At 44.1% G+C, this 15,701-nt stretch overlaps 1 non-coding gene and 3 pseudogenes across 1 annotated transcript; all 4 read right to left on the reverse strand.

Annotated features, from left to right (window-relative positions):
• Positions 1 to 3,595: 3,595 nt before the first annotated feature.
• On the reverse strand, positions 3,596 to 3,678 carry LOC119273807. The gene has a single exon (XR_005134989.1). It is a non-coding gene; the product is annotated as a small nucleolar RNA SNORD24 (small nucleolar RNA).
• An 85-nt stretch (positions 3,679 to 3,763) lies between these two features.
• Positions 3,764 to 3,839, reverse strand: LOC119273828 (annotated as a pseudogene).
• Positions 3,840 to 3,938: 99 nt separating this feature from the next.
• Positions 3,939 to 4,014, reverse strand: LOC119273826 (annotated as a pseudogene).
• A 363-nt stretch (positions 4,015 to 4,377) lies between these two features.
• On the reverse strand, positions 4,378 to 4,452 carry LOC119273827 (annotated as a pseudogene).
• Positions 4,453 to 15,701: the final 11,249 nt, after the last annotated feature.

Raw genomic sequence — 15,701 nt, forward strand, 5'->3', positions numbered from 1 at the left:
TATGTGCTCCCTGGGTATATGAAAAGTTGAGGGGGCATCTGTGGACGGTTTTGGAGTTCATGGTGATATTTGGACTCAGGATATAGTTGAGCGGTGTACTAGGCATCTGCTAATTTTCATGGTAAAATATGCTAGTTTCTGTTCTTCACAGAGAAGGCTAGAACGAGTGCCTAGACTAGCAAGTTTCTATGACTTTTTTTAGTTTTTTGGTACTGTTTGTAGGTGGATAGTTTGCAAAATATTGATCAATGGATGTCATTAGCACTATGATTTTCTTGAATGGTGGAATTAGCATTCTTTGTGTGTCGCTTGATGATCTAAGTTTTTTTGTCGGTAAAATTTACAGGCTTTCTGGTGTTGCATATATTTGGAGTCATCGTCGTCGAAGGCATTGGTCTGTGATTTCGTCGCTGTTTGACTACTTCGTCTACAGTCGAGGGTGAGCTACGAATCCATCTTAATAATCATGTCACTAGATTTTCTTTTCTCGTCAAGTCGCGTAACCTAGGCGTCTCCCGTCCGAAAGGGTTGCATCGATAAATATGCATTCAATTGCATATTTACCACCGCAGCTCTTTCGGATTGTCCAGCGCTTTCCATAGACAGCCCGAGGATGTGTAGATTGGGTACGTTGTTCATGCTCTACCCCGTTCTGAGACAGGATTTCGGCGGCGTCTCCCTGTTGTTCTCCGGATGCACATTCTCTCGACATTTTGCCGAGACGTGTATTTGGAGAACAGCGGGGAGGTGCTGCCGAAATTTTGTCTCGGAATGGGGTAGAGCATGGACCGTACTCAATCTACACATTCTCAGGTGGGATTAGGACCCATCTTTACCTATTAGAGATGTAGGTGGATTAAATGTCGTTTCTCGTCAACCTTGTAAAAAATAAAATATTGATGTGGGTAATTTAAATGAATCCTTAATTTTGTTGTGTGGCTTTCAATAAAGCAGAGATGGCAGATAATTAGTGGATGTATAGTGGGTTTTTCCGTCGGAATCAAGTAACAACAGAGTGGGTCGAGAAAACTGATGTGTTTTTGAAAGAGATATTCCGTAGTCCAATGAGGATGGTGCCAGAATGCCCGTGTGCCAGATGTAAGAGACGTATCCGCAGAGATAAGAGTGAGATGACAAAGCACCTTCGCACGCATGGATTTATGCCCAACTTTAATATGCCGATAAACTTTGCCCAGCGGGACCGTGGTAGAGAGGACGTGATACGACAACGCGTCGCTGGTTATGAGGACGATGGGGTTAGAGACATGCTAGATGATGTCTTTGCTGCACAGCCGACACCTCCGCCACATTCAGCGAATGAACCGGAGGAGCCGAAGGAAACCGCAAAGGCCTTCCTGGAAATCTTGGCCTCCTCAAAGAAACCTCTCTATGAGGGTGCCAAGCTGTCTGTGCTAGATGCCATCTCGCAACTGATGGTAGTCAAGGCTGAGTACGGCTGTAGCCGAGGTTGCTTCGAAGCATTTCTGGGAGTATGGGCTAACAGCCTGCCTGAGGGCCATGAACTGCCGAAAACCATGTACGCTACGAAGAAAATCATGAAGGCGCTCTCCATGGACTATGAGAAAATACATGTTTGTCCAAAGAATTGCCTTTTGTTTAGGCATGAGTATGCGGATGACAAGTACTGTAGGAAGTGCGGTTCCTCTTGGTATATTGAGGTGGTCAATAAGCATGGTCAGAAGCAGCAGCTAAAAATCCCTGTGAAGGTTCTTCGGTATCTTGATTTTATAAAAAGACTGCAGCGCCTTTTCATCACCGAGGAGTCTGCCAAAATGATGAAGTGGCACAAGGAAGGGAAAAGGTACAATCCAAAAAAAATTGTACATCCATCAGGAGGTGAAGCATGGAAGTCATTCGATATAGAGTACCCGGAGGAAGCAGCCGAGGCTGGGAATGTCCGAATTGCTATAACAGGTGATGGCTTCAATCCATATGGTATGTCGTCTAATCCATACAGTTGTTGGCCCATATTTGTTATTCCGCTCAATCTCCCTCCTGGCGCCATAATGCAACGCAAGACCATGTTCCTGTCGCTTATAATTCCGGGGCCTAAATATCCGGGGAAGAATTTGAGTGTGTTTATGCAGCCGTTGGTGGATGCACTACAAGAAATATGTCAACTTATGACCACCACTATTGGTCATTGAAAGGTCACAAATTTCCATTTATGACCTTTTTGTGACCAAAAACAGAAGGTCAAAAGTTGGCCGTCGTAAACTGACTATAGCGACCTTTCTTCTGGAATGGTCAAAGACGTTTACGACCAAAATATTCCTATTGTGGCATTTTGGTCACTAGCAACCTCCCCAGGCCACGTAGGCATCCAGCGTGGCAATCTGATGTGGCACAAGATTCAGCCCGGTCCAATTCAGCATTTTACACGGGCTGAGCCCATTAATTCGGCCTTTTATTATTTTTTCCTTGTTAATTCTTGTCGGCTTCATGGGCCAACCCAACGTTGTAGCCTTTTTTATTGTTGGCCCGTGGCCTTTTATTATTTATTGCTTTTCTATTTTCAGCCATTATATATTCAAGCTGGTCCCACTAGTCAGATGGGTCCCACTTGTCATGATCATCTCTCAAATTGGTCCCACATGTCAGAAATGTACAAAATTGACAGATTATTTTCATAAGTGGACCCATTGGTCAAGTTTCCATTTCACAAGTTTTCAGATCACATACATAATCAAAAAGAATCATCAAATATACCACTAAATAAATCTATTACAATCTTTACAACACATATATGCTACAATATGCTACTCTTCACTAAGTAGAACTTGACGGCTTCACACTTCATGGCTTCACACTTGCTTCATACTTCACGGCTTCACACTTGAGCATCTGTAAAAGAGGAACAACCACAAATTTAAATCTCAATTGCAGTATATGCAGAAGCAGTTCAAAGTTGAAACAACATCAATTAAACACACGTGCACAGAAACATAGGAGTCAAAATGCAGTATAGGACCAGGACAAGGAAACTCCTGTTATTAAATCAACACACAGCTTGTAGCAAAACAGCACAGCAACATGTGGATATCTCATGTGAGCATCATGCTGTGGTTTTATTAAACAATGATATAGCAATAGAATACAATATCTTCAATGCAAACCAGCAAGAGAATTGCTCCTGCTAGCTGCTGTTGCTGCCACAAAACGCATGACATATTAGCTGCAGTACAAGCTATGGATCTGGATTCTGGACTAAGATCCAACACGACGTATGTACAATGAAGTGCAGATATGCAACTAGCAGGAAATCTAAGTGAACATGGTTTGTAGTTCTCACATAAATCTTTACTCTTGTAAATTCAAAGCTATGTTTGATCCCAGACGACATGAGCTGATGATTATAATGTATGACACCCTACTGAAGCAACAAACAAGTCCTGACTTATTACTACAAATAAAATAGTTCTTCCCAAGCCTCCATTTTAACGATGTATAAATCTTAGTGAATAGATGTACTCTAGAGCTATGCTGGAACCACTAGCAGAGTAAACAAACAGAGTCCATGGAAAATCTGGCAACAGTGGATGTACTGTACTGATAATATTAGACTAGAACTAAGAGCCTCAGAGATCTTGGTGGTTAAGATCATCAAGTGGGATAAACCCATTAAGAGTAGCAAATATTTTGATAACATCACAGGCTCAAAGGAAAATAAACACCAGCAAACTATTGAATGAATTAAAACCCAAAACAGAGCAAAAACTCTTAAAGAGCACAAAATGGCATGGTCTGTCAGAAGTAGCTGGTTGTGATAATCATGAAGTATCAGTGGGAATCCGAACGATTTTCTTCATCATGCAAAAGACCCAATATAACACAGAGCAACAAGGTTGCGACCAACACAAGGAGTGCATGTACGGCCAGTCATAAAGTGGTGCAAATGTAATACAGGAGATGCCATCATCCATCAGAAGTAGCTGGTTACATTAATCATGAAATATCAATGGGAATCCGAACGATTTTCTTCATCACCCGGAATCATGCAGTTCAACCCAACAGAACACAATGAGCAATAAGGTTCATAACCAATGAAGGAATGCATGTACAGTCAGTCTAAAGCAGTAAAAATGTGAAAATGTACTTCAGGAGATGGTGTGACCCGTCGATTTTCTTCATCACCCAGGTAATGCACATCTCATCAGCCAGCAGAACACAAAAAAGAGGATACAAAAATTACTGCTAAGAGGTTTGCAAAAAATCAAAGGAAAGTATTTGCTCAATAATAAAGGAGTACTCCCTCTGTAAACTAATATAAGAGTGTTTAGATCACTAGTTTAGTATTCTAAACACTCTTATATTAGTTTACGGAGGGAGTACATATGTAGTCCAAGAGATGGCATGATCCTTCAGAAGTATCTGGTTGTAATAATCATGAAAATCTGTGGGAATCCGAATGATTTTCTTCATCACCCAGATCATGCACATCTCAGCCAGCAGAACATCACAAGTAACATATGTAAAACAATCATTCTGAGCATGAGCAAACAATGATTCTGAGCATGAGCAAACAATGATTCTATTAGAGTACCAGCAAATCAGACTGAAATTTCATGGAATGATTAGTATAACTAGACCCATTTTAGTTTAGCATTACATAAAAGACTAGTAGCAGTCGCACAAGCAACTATTGAGCACTGAAGAAACAGGACAGGGAAACAGCATACCCTGATGGTGCCCAGGGTGCAGCCTCAGAACCCTGCAAAACCACAGGCGACGTTAACATCAAACACACATATAAGACGCACCATGTTATGAAATGGACATATAAGACGCACATATAAGACGTTAACATCAAATTCACAGTTTAGAAAATTAGTATCTTCTTTGCAAAGGTGAAATGAGATGACTGAACTTGATTTGGCTTTTTAGCTTCCATAATTTCTACTAGCAGCAGATGTTATGAAATGGACTTACTGAATTATCTGAATCAAGGAAAGAAATCTGCAACTAGCTTCAGACCATCTATTACACAGACTGAGAAATATATTTCCATCCAACTACTTTTACTTTTCTACAAGACTACAACAGTTTTAGACAACTCCAAAGTCCTAAATTTGTTCACGGGTTATTCAACACAAGTAAATTTGTTCACAGGTTATCTACAAGATTAGAACAGTTTCAGACACCTCACACTAACAGTTTCAGATTTCAATAGATTCAGACAACTATTTTTCAGACTTGGAACAATTTCAGTAAACTGTTCTTCAGACCACAACAGTTTCAGTAAACTATAGCAAAGTCTGAATGTCGTGGAAAACAAATGCTGTCACTAACCAAGGGTCCCGGTCAGGAAGACGACGATCTCGAGGGTCCCGCCATAGCCACCGTCGGGGAAGACACCGACGCTGAGCATGAGAATGGAGAGAGGCCCCATGCTGAACTCCTCCTTCTCCTTCTTCCCCTGCTGCCAACAAAACAAAGATAGAACCAATGATCGTGTCAGTAAGCTGCTGTGGCGGATGAGAACACCGTCGAGGGAGAAGAGGGGCGGAGGAAAGCAGTAGTGCTAATCTAGTTTGAAGAACAATGCCAGCAACTCAACATGGCCTCCTACTTATTGGTAGGCAAAGGATGGTAAGCAATGATGCAGAGAATGGCCAGGTAATTAAGGGGCAACTTGATTGTGCCCAGCAGCAGTAGATGGTGGTCTACTGTTTGTTTGACAGCATTATTAATAGGTGTTTCATGCTGTCTTCTCAGGCAACAATAGTCAGGTACAAGTACACCTAGCAGCAGAGCTGCCAAGGACGGATGGACAATGCATATCATCTGTCAAATTGGACAGCATTATGTGACTGGAATGAAAGGAGAAAAAAGGAATTATAGGTCCTTTTTCTGGAAACAAAATAATTACCAGACGCATGCATACAGGGGCCAGGGAAGAAAATGATGTAGTGAATTAGTCTGACAGATAGAGAGAAAGAACAGGGAAGGGGATTGTACTACTCACCGGGACGTCCTCTTGGAAGACGCCGTAGCTGTGGGGCGCCTCCATGGCGAACTCCATGCTGTTCCTCGGAGCATCAAACCCTGCAATTGAGCCCAACGAGAATCGGTTAAACTTGCTGCAACACACTGGACTTGGCTCAATCTAAAAAACCTAGCGGAAGCTACTAATCGAGCGAGAAGAGGGGCTCACCGGTGTGCCCTTGCTTGGCGGCGACGTGGAAGGCATCGAGGTCGAGGCGGGAGTGGAGCTTGGTGGCCTCGAGGTCGTAGAGCGGGAGGAGGAGGCACACAGCCTTGGCGTCCGCCAGGACATAGAGCGCGGACTCCTCGGCGCCGGCCAGGAGGCGGCGCATGGCCTCGGCGTCCGCGGATCGGAGGGCCGCGAAGAGCGCCTGGTGGGAGAGCGGCGGGAGATCCATCGTCGGGCAGGTGTCCAACCAGAGAGCCGGCGGGGAGCTGACCAAACGGAACCCTAGCGCGTCGGCTGACCTCCTCGACTCGATCTAGGGTATAGGGTAGGGAAAGATGGTGAGGGGAGGGAGAGACGAGGTCGGCGACGGTGGTGAGGAGGGCTGCGAGGTCGGCGGTGGGTGGGAGCGGTGGGGAGAGAACTGGATCAGGGAAAGGAGGCTGGGGAGAGGACTGGATCGAGGGAGGAGGTGGCGGTGGCTGCGAGGAGAGGAGGGGTGCGATGGGGGGAGTCGATGGGATCCAGAGCTCGGTCGCCATGGCTGCGCCGCGTGCTAGAGTTTCGGGCGCTTGAGAGGCATGGGGATTCGGGCTCCTCGCCGTTGATGGCCATGGTGCGGGGGCGGCGGCGGCGGCTAGGGTTTGGCGAGCGGGTGCGGGTGCGGGGGCGTGGGGGCTAGGGTTGGAACGGTGGGGAGTGGGGGCTGCGTGGGTGAGGGGGTGAGAGGGCTACGTGGGTGAGAGGGTGAGGGGATGAGGTCCGCCGTTGGATCCCGGAGCATCCGACGGTGTCGAATGCATGATCCGCGTGATATGCCTATAGACCAATCAGAACGCAACAAACAATTTGAAGACTTTATGACCTTTTAAATAGGTCACGAAAAAATCATTTTCCATTTTTTAGTGCTCAAAATGAGTTCTTTTTTGTAAACGACCTACCAAATATTTGTTCAAATGATATTCTTTATATTCTTTATATTTGTTCAAAATGAGTTCTTTATACTCTGCAAAAGTTTACATCTTGGAATAGTAAACAGTATCGACAAAGGGATTTTTTATATTCTTTGGACAAAAAATCATTTTCCATTTTTCGAGTGCCCCAAATGAGGTTTCTTGTGAAGGAACTACCAAATAATTGTTGCAAAATTGGACCAAATCATTTTTATAAAATACTAGGCCATATTTAATGCACAATTGACCAAATGGTTGGGTGAAAAAAGTTTTGATCCACCTCTCGTGAAAAAGACAAATTTCCGCCGATTCAGCTAGAAGCGGGTCAAATTTGAACTGCAGCTGCCTCATAGTTTGCTATTTATTTTTTCCAAAAATCATTTCTAGGTACATAAGTATCTATTTAATCATAGAAACACCAAAAAAATTCCAAGATTCAACAACTAGCTAGGAACGGTCATTCCCGCCGTTTTGGCCGCATTTTGAAACGGGCATAAAAAATTCAAAAAAAATCAAAAAATTGGGAAACCTTCGCATTGTGTAAATATATGTGGCCAAGTTCCCAGGAAAAATAACAAACTTGTAATACGGCAATTATTTTAAAAAAGTGTTCTTAGAAATGAGCTATCATCTCTCAAGATTCATGGCTTTCAAGGCAAATGATCAAACTTATGGCCACATTCGTGGCATAGTTTGTTCAAATGATCTCATATTGTGCACAAAGGTGCATATTGGAATGGCAAACAATGTTGCCTAAGGAAGTTTTCATTTTCTTTGGACGAAAAAACCATTTTTCATTTTTCGAGTGCCCGAAAGGAGGTTTTTTTGTGAAGGAACTACCAAACAATTGTTGCAAAATTGGACCAAATCATTTTTCTAAAATACTAGGACATATTTAATGCACAATTGACCAAATGGTTGGGTGTAAAAAGTTTTGATCCACCTCTCGTGAAAAAGACAAATTTCCGCCGATTCAGTTGGAAGCGGGTCAAATTTGAACTGCAGCTGCCTCATAGTTTGCTATTTATTTTTTCCAAAAATCATTTCTAGGTACATAAGTATCTATTTAATCAGAGAAACACCAAAAAAATTCCAAGATTCAACAACTAGCTAGGAACGGCCATTCCCGCTGTTTTGACCGCATTTTGGAACGGGCATAAAAAATTCAAAAAAAATCAAAAAATTGGGAAACCTTCGCATTGTGTCATCATATGTGGCCAAGTTCCCAGGAAAAATAACAAACTTGTAATACGGCAATTATCTTAAAAAGGTGTTCTCAGAAACGAGCTATCATGTGTGGAGATCAATGGCTTTCAAGCCAAATGATCAATCTTATGGCCACATTCATGGCATAGTTTGTTCAAATGATATCACATTGTGCACAAGGGTGCATCTTGGAATTCCAAAAAATGTTGCCAAAGGGAGTTTTCATTTTCTTTGCACGGAAAATTCATTTTCCATTTTTTGAGTGCCCGAAATGAGGTTTTTTTGTGAAGGACCTACCATATATTTGTTGCAAAATTGTACCAAATCATTTTTATAAAATATTAGGACATATTTAATGCACAATTGACAAAATGGTTGGGTGTCAACAGTTTTGATCCACCTCTGGTGAAAAAGACAAATTCCCGCCGATTCAGTTGGAAGCGGGTCAAATATGAACTGCAGCTGCCTCATAGTTTGCTATTTATTTTTTCCAAAAATCATTTCTAGGTACATAAGTATCTATTTAATCAGAGAAACATCAAAAGTTTTCCAAGATTCAACCACTAGCTAGGAACGGTCAAGCCCGTCGTTTTGACCGCATTTGCAAACGGGCATAAAAAATTCAAAAAAAATCAAAAAATTGGAAACCTTCGCATTGTGTCATTATATGTGACCAAGTTTCCAGGAAAAATAATAATCTTGTAATATAGAAATTATTTTAAAAAAGTGTTCTCATAAATGAGCTATCATGTGTGAAGATTCATGGATTTCAACCCAAACGCTCAATCTCATGGTCACATTCATGGCATAGTTTGTTCAAATGATCTCATATTGTGCACAAGGGTGCATCTTGGAATTCCAAACAATGTTTCCAAAGGGAGTTTTCATTTTCTTTGCACGGAAAATTCATTTTCCATTTTTCGAGTGCCCGAAATGAGGTTTTTTTGTGAAGGACCTACCATATATTTGTTGCAAAATTGTACCAAATCATTTTTATAAAATATTAGGACATATTTAATGCACAATTGACAAAATGGTTGGGTGTCAAAAGTTTTGATCCACCTGTGGTGAAAAAGACAAATTCCCGCCGATTCAGTTGGAAGCGGGTCAAATTTGAACTGCAGCTGCCTCATAGTTTGCTATTTATTTTTTCCAAAAATAATTTCTAGTTACATAAGTACCTATTTAATCATAAATACATTGTTTGGTGGTGATACGTCGAGGTTTGGGCGGTGGCCGAGGGCCCCAACTCTAGAGCGCGTAAACTCGCATGCCCGTCGCGTGGTCACCGCGTGACCGTGGCGTTGCCCTGTGTTCTGGGCGGCCTAGGCATGTCTAGTGGGTTGAGCACTCCCCAGGTTGGTGCTAGGAACAAAATTACAACATAAGATTCTCACGAGGAGACCGATCGATGCTCAAACATGAATTAGCGGCCAAGTGTTTGATTAGCGGTACGGGAAATGTACATGGCTAATGGGCGTGAGTTTTGGCTGAGGATGATCAGTTACTAAGAAGACCGTCTTCACAAATTTCCAGCTCAAAAGGAGGAGCCTAGGTGGTACTTGCTTTGCAAACCACCACACTGGACATAAATACGAATGTTGAAGCTCGGCTCAAAATAATGAATGGATTGAGCTGGCATTTGGTGGAGGATCGTTATTGGTCATAGGAAAGCATTGTAGAAAATGGATACTATTTGGACAAGCCAAAGTGGTACTTCCTTCACAAACTGTTACTCTGAATAGAATAGGAAAATGAATATTTTTGAATTATTTTTGAACTAGGCAAGGAAGATTTTTACATATTTGATGAAGATATGACCCAAAGAATTTATGAGATTTTTTTGGGAGTTTTGGGAATGATAGAAATATAGGTTGCTTCACAACCTAGGGCAAAAACTGCCACATGGACATGACACATAGGCAAAACTGATGAGATGGCGCCTAGTCATCCCAACCCACCACAATCTACAAGGTTATTACCATCTATATTGGTCATTAACAACTAGAAATAAGGCAGCGGACTAGCACTGTTTGCTTTGTGACCATTTCGTGTAAGGAAATTACGACCTTTTTGACCAAAATGGTCGCAATGGTTTAGGGTTTGAAGCCCCCTGAACAGCTTTTGACCAATTGGTCTAAAATGGTCATAAATTTATGACCAATTCTTCGAGGGTCACTGACAGAAGGTCATAAGTTGACATATTTCTTGTAGTGATGATTTGCACCATTCTTGGTACTTACCGAGGTTGACATACGACCGACATCTGTAGAAAAATTTCTTGATGAAAGTTTGGCTACAATATTGCATGCATGACTTTCCCGGTTATGCCCTGTTCTGCGGATGGTGTACAAGTGGAAAGATGCCTTGCCCAGTGTGCATGCAGGCCTTGATTTTCATTTGGCTGAAGAAGGGTGGCAAGTATGTTGCATTTGACCTGCATCGACAGTTCCTCCCTCCAGACCATCCTGATAGGGAAGACAAGAAGAACTTCACAAAAGGCAAAGTTGTCCATGAAGTAAACGAGATTCCAACATTTTCTGGTGCGGATGTGCTTGCTCAGCTGAAAGCTCTTAAGCCTGCCGGTGAAGGGAAAGGCAAAGGCAAAGGCAAAGCCACAGGAGAAGACGAGGGCAAGGACAAAGGAAAAGGTAAAGGGAAATTTTTTTTGAAGGATATGGTGAGACGCACAACTGGACTCACATTACCCCCTTCACGCAGCTTCCCTATTTTAAGGACCTCAAACTTCCATACAACATAGACGTGATGCACACCGAAAAGAATGTCGCAGAGTCCCTTTTTCGCACGATCCTCAACATTCCTGATAAGACAAAGGATAATGTTAATGCTAGAGTTGATCAACAGAATATTTGTGATAGACCACGTCTACACATGCAGCCTCCCACAGGCAGTCGAAAATCTTGGTTCAAGCCAGATGCTGACTTCGTACTTAAAAAGGATCATAAGATGGAGGCATTCAAGTGGCTGAAACACGTCGTGAAGTTCACTGATGGTTATGCGTCGAATATAAGTAAGGGGGTCAATCTTTAAACGGGCAGAGTGACCGGGCTCAAGAGTCATGACTATCATGTATGGATTGAGCGGATTATGCCGGTGATGGTTCGGGGCTATGTTTCCGAGCGTGTCTAGCGTGTGCTTGCGGAGTTAAGCCATTTCTTCCGCACGCTTTGTGCTAAAGAAGTATGTCCTAAGAAGATAAAAGAAATGCATAAGAAGGCGCCGGAGTTGATATGCAAGCTAGATAAGATCTTCCCGCCAGGCTTGTTTACTCCGATGACACATCTCATTTTGCACCTCCCGAACGAGGTATTGTTGGGGGGCCCTGTGCAGAATCGTTGGCAGTACGGCCCTGAGAGACAGAACAAGCATCTGAGACAGAAATGTGGAAACAAAGCTAAGATTGAAGCTTCCATAGCTGAGGCAGTTATCCTAGAGGAGGTGGCAGACCTCAGGACAGCCTACTATCCGGACCATGTTCCCACGTTGCACAATAAGGTGTCTTGATACAATACAGAAGAACCCAAGTATAAACCCAAGTTGCCTCTATTCATCGGGCAAGGTGGTAGGGCTGGATGCTCGAAACCTTATGTCATGCCATGAGATGAGTGGGAGGATGTCATGTTCTATATCTTGCACAACATCAAGGAAGTTGAGGATGATTGGATGAGGTAATACCTTTGCACCATTCTTTTAGTCAATTCGTTAGGTTCACTTTGCCTAGTTCTTATACCGCTTTTCTTATTGTAGTCGATTCATTGAAGAAAAATGGACGGGAATGCTACCTCCTACTGAAGCGGAGGCACTTGCTCTTCTCTGAAAGGGTGCTGATGGAAGGAAAAATTCGTTGCGTGGTTCATGGAGAAAGTAATTTTTCACACTTTCAATTAAACTCATGCACCCTATAATTTCAATGAAACTCATGCACCCTACAATTTCAATTAAACTTGTAGGGAAATGATCTGACCGAATCAATGGATGAAGAATTGAGATGGGTTTCCATGGGTTTTGACCCTGTCGTCATGACATGCGAAAAGTATGATGTGAATGGGTATCGCTTCCATACAGAGGAGCACCAGAATAGTCGGCCTGATCCCAAAACCATAAATACCGGAGTCTTCACTGAAGGATATAATAAAGTAGATTACTACGGAAGGGTAGGAAAAATATACGAGCTTACATTCAAACGTGGCCGCGAACACCTAAGTCTCACTGTGTTCAAATGTCGATGGTTCGACCCCAAAAAGGGTCTGAGACATACGCCATCTGTTGGTTTAGTTGAAGTTAAACCATCAACCATCTATGCCGGAGCTGATCTCTTTATCGCCGTTACCCAGGACACACAAGTATATTATCTGCCTTACCCATGCCAGAAAGAGTACCTAAAGGGTTGGGAAGTTGTGTTCAAGGTGTCGCCGCATGGTAAGCTACCGGACCCGAACGATGATGATTACTACAACATAAACCCCATGACATACGAGGGAGTGTTCTATCAAGAGGAACATGATGACGTGGTCCGCAACAACGAGGATGATGACTTGGGTTATGTTGACCTGGACCCAAATGACGACGACGCACGGATTGATGTTGAGGCAGTTGTGAATCAAAGAGACATAATTATGCTTGAAAAGTTAAATGAAGACGCTGACGATGAGGAAGAGCCTCCACCTCCGTCAGACAACGAAGAAGATATGCGTGATAGTGATGATGAGACCGCTCCACAAATAGATTACAATAGTGATGATTCATATGGGTTCTACAAAATGTAAGTTCTTTTAATGATCATTACAATAGTATGCTTAATGTGCTCTTCTGGTATTAATGTTTTTCCTGTATGCTTGTTTAATTGATATCCTTACTAATTGTTTATTCTCTTCTCAATGCAGGTTTGCTAATCATGGGCAAGTCTAGCGGCGCCAGTTTCCTCAGTAAATTTAAAGGACTTACTCGGAGTGGACGAGCCCACAAGGTTCCCTCCCGACTACGCGAGGATCACACCTCACAGGGAGGTGGAGGGGTCGGGGGAGGAGACCCTAGAGGAGGAGGTGGTGGGGGGAGAGCCCCTAGAGGAGGAGGAGGTGGGGGGAGAGGCAGCCGGGGCAAAAAACTCTGGGCCGTGTCCGAAATAGGAGGGTCTTCTTCGATGCCCTCCCATACAGAGGCACCTTCTGAGTCTGAGGAGGAGGAGTATGTTCCTGATGGCGAGGAGGAGGAGGCGAGGAGGAGGTTGAGGAGGAGGAGTCCGAGGAGGAGGGTGAGGAGGAGGAGGGTGAGGAGGAGGGCGAGGAGGGTGGAGGGGAGGTTGATCCCGAGTTGTGGGGTGACTTGCCACCGGGTGCTCCACTGGGGTGGCTGCGTGGTAATGCCGGACTACCTACACCACCTTCTATCGAGGAGCACAAGTGGCTCATTGAACCTGTGGGGACAGAGTAAGTGCCTCTTAATCATATTTTCAACACATGACAACATTTTCTTATTGTGCACATGGCAATCATTTGATTCTTTTGCAGAAACTGGATCCTTCGCGGAAAGGGCCGTAAACCGAACGGCCTTATCACTGTCCTGTTGAAGGAGTTTTGGCCTGGCCTATTCTGCCCGCGGCCAGACAGGGACCCGCAGCTGCGGGTTTTGGCCACGAGCTAGGCCCACTACAAGGCTTGCAGCAACGCGGAGTACGGGACGGCCGCTAAGGCCGTCATCACCAAATTTTGGGTAAGTTCTCTTCTGAATCACTTGTCTTCAGTTTCGTTCATAGTTTATCATTGAATCACTCAACTCATGCCTTGTTTGCTTCTGGTTTATGCAGCGACTCTATAGAGTTCTTGACGAGCACAAGGCCAGAGCCGACGTGGTCTTGCTTGCGGCTGCGAAGAAGAAAGCTCGTCAGTTGTAGTACGAGGTGCGCTGGGTTACCGTCTCGCAGTACTACCACTACTACCTGTGCCAAAAGATGACCAAAACTCAAGCGTAGAAGTCACGACTTACCTTGAACAGGGAGCAGTTCATGATGGTAACTATAACTAACTTTTCATTGTTTCAAGCAGTCAACTCTATGTTTCGTGCTCACATGTCATGCTTCCAAAATTTGCATAGGTTGTTCCTCGTTGGTGCTATGGAAGGCATGACGGATGGGCGAGTTTGGTGGATAGGTGGCTCGGCACCGATGCAGAGTTTGCTGCCAAGAGCATCAAGGCCCGGGCTAACTGTGGAGCCGACGGGACACACGGCCAAGGAAACAGGAACCACTGGGGCTTCAAGGCCATGAAGGTATATCTATGTGCATGATGCATTTTTGTTCTTCTTTACCGTCATGTTCTTATGTATGGCTAACTTCTATTTGACGTTGTAGGAGGACAAGTTGAAGAGGCCGCTCTCAGACATGGAGTCGTGGAAGCTGGCCCGCGAGCGGAGTCATCGCAAGGAGGGCGAGAGCCAGTACTACGGCAAGACTGAGGAGCACCTGGGGTCTTACATTCATCACTATCAGGAGTTGCATCCGGATGTTCTTGTTGCTGAGGTCGCCCAGTCTCAGATCGACGACACGGCGGTGGTGGCCATCCAGGGGAAGAAGAATGGCCGGTATCCGTGTTTCGACGGCTTGATCACTCCTTCGATCTCGTACACACAGCTTCGGGCTGCCAACCCGAGCCAGTTAGAGAGTACGGGGCGTTCACAGACTCCCTTAGCCCGCCAGCATGCTGTAAGTACTTCCTCTTTATCTTTTTCTAACTAGCATTCTCAGTTTATTTTCAGCATTGCTCACTTAGAAACAATCTAAATTATGTAGGCATATAAGGAGTTTGTCGAGCATAGGAATCTCGAGGTGCGGGAGTACTTGAAACAAGTGAAGGCAAACGATGATTACAACCGTCAGATGATGACGGTTAGTTTTGCCCTCTTAAAACCAAGCTAAATTTTTGCACTTTCATTCCTTCTGATCTTCTAGTTTGCTTGTTTAACTAACATTCAGGCCATGTTGGCGTCTTGGAGTAACCTCACGGATCCACCACAAATGGGACCCCCACCACCACCTGCGGGAGAACCCCCACACGTGCCCACGTTCGATGAATGGGTGGCACTAGGCAGTGATGGTCCGGTTAGTACATTTTCCTAACTACTTACAAACTAGTTCTTGTTCATTCAACACTATCATATCATATTTACCGTTAGAATCTTTTCTGAAACATGTAGGGGATCGGTGGCTCGACTCCTGCTCCATCGACCCCAGTCACTCCGATCTGGCAGAGTGGTGGTGGTTGCGATGGCGGTTTTGGCGGAGGTGGTGGTGGTTTTGGCGGAAGTGGTGGTTTTGGCGGAGGTGGTCTTGCTTGATGATTCCGTGCATGTGGCCA

The sequence above is a fragment of the Triticum dicoccoides genome, chromosome 3A, assembly GCF_002162155.2.
Source record: "Triticum dicoccoides isolate Atlit2015 ecotype Zavitan chromosome 3A, WEW_v2.0, whole genome shotgun sequence".
In the NCBI taxonomy this organism is placed as follows: Eukaryota; Viridiplantae; Streptophyta; class Magnoliopsida; order Poales; family Poaceae; genus Triticum; species Triticum dicoccoides.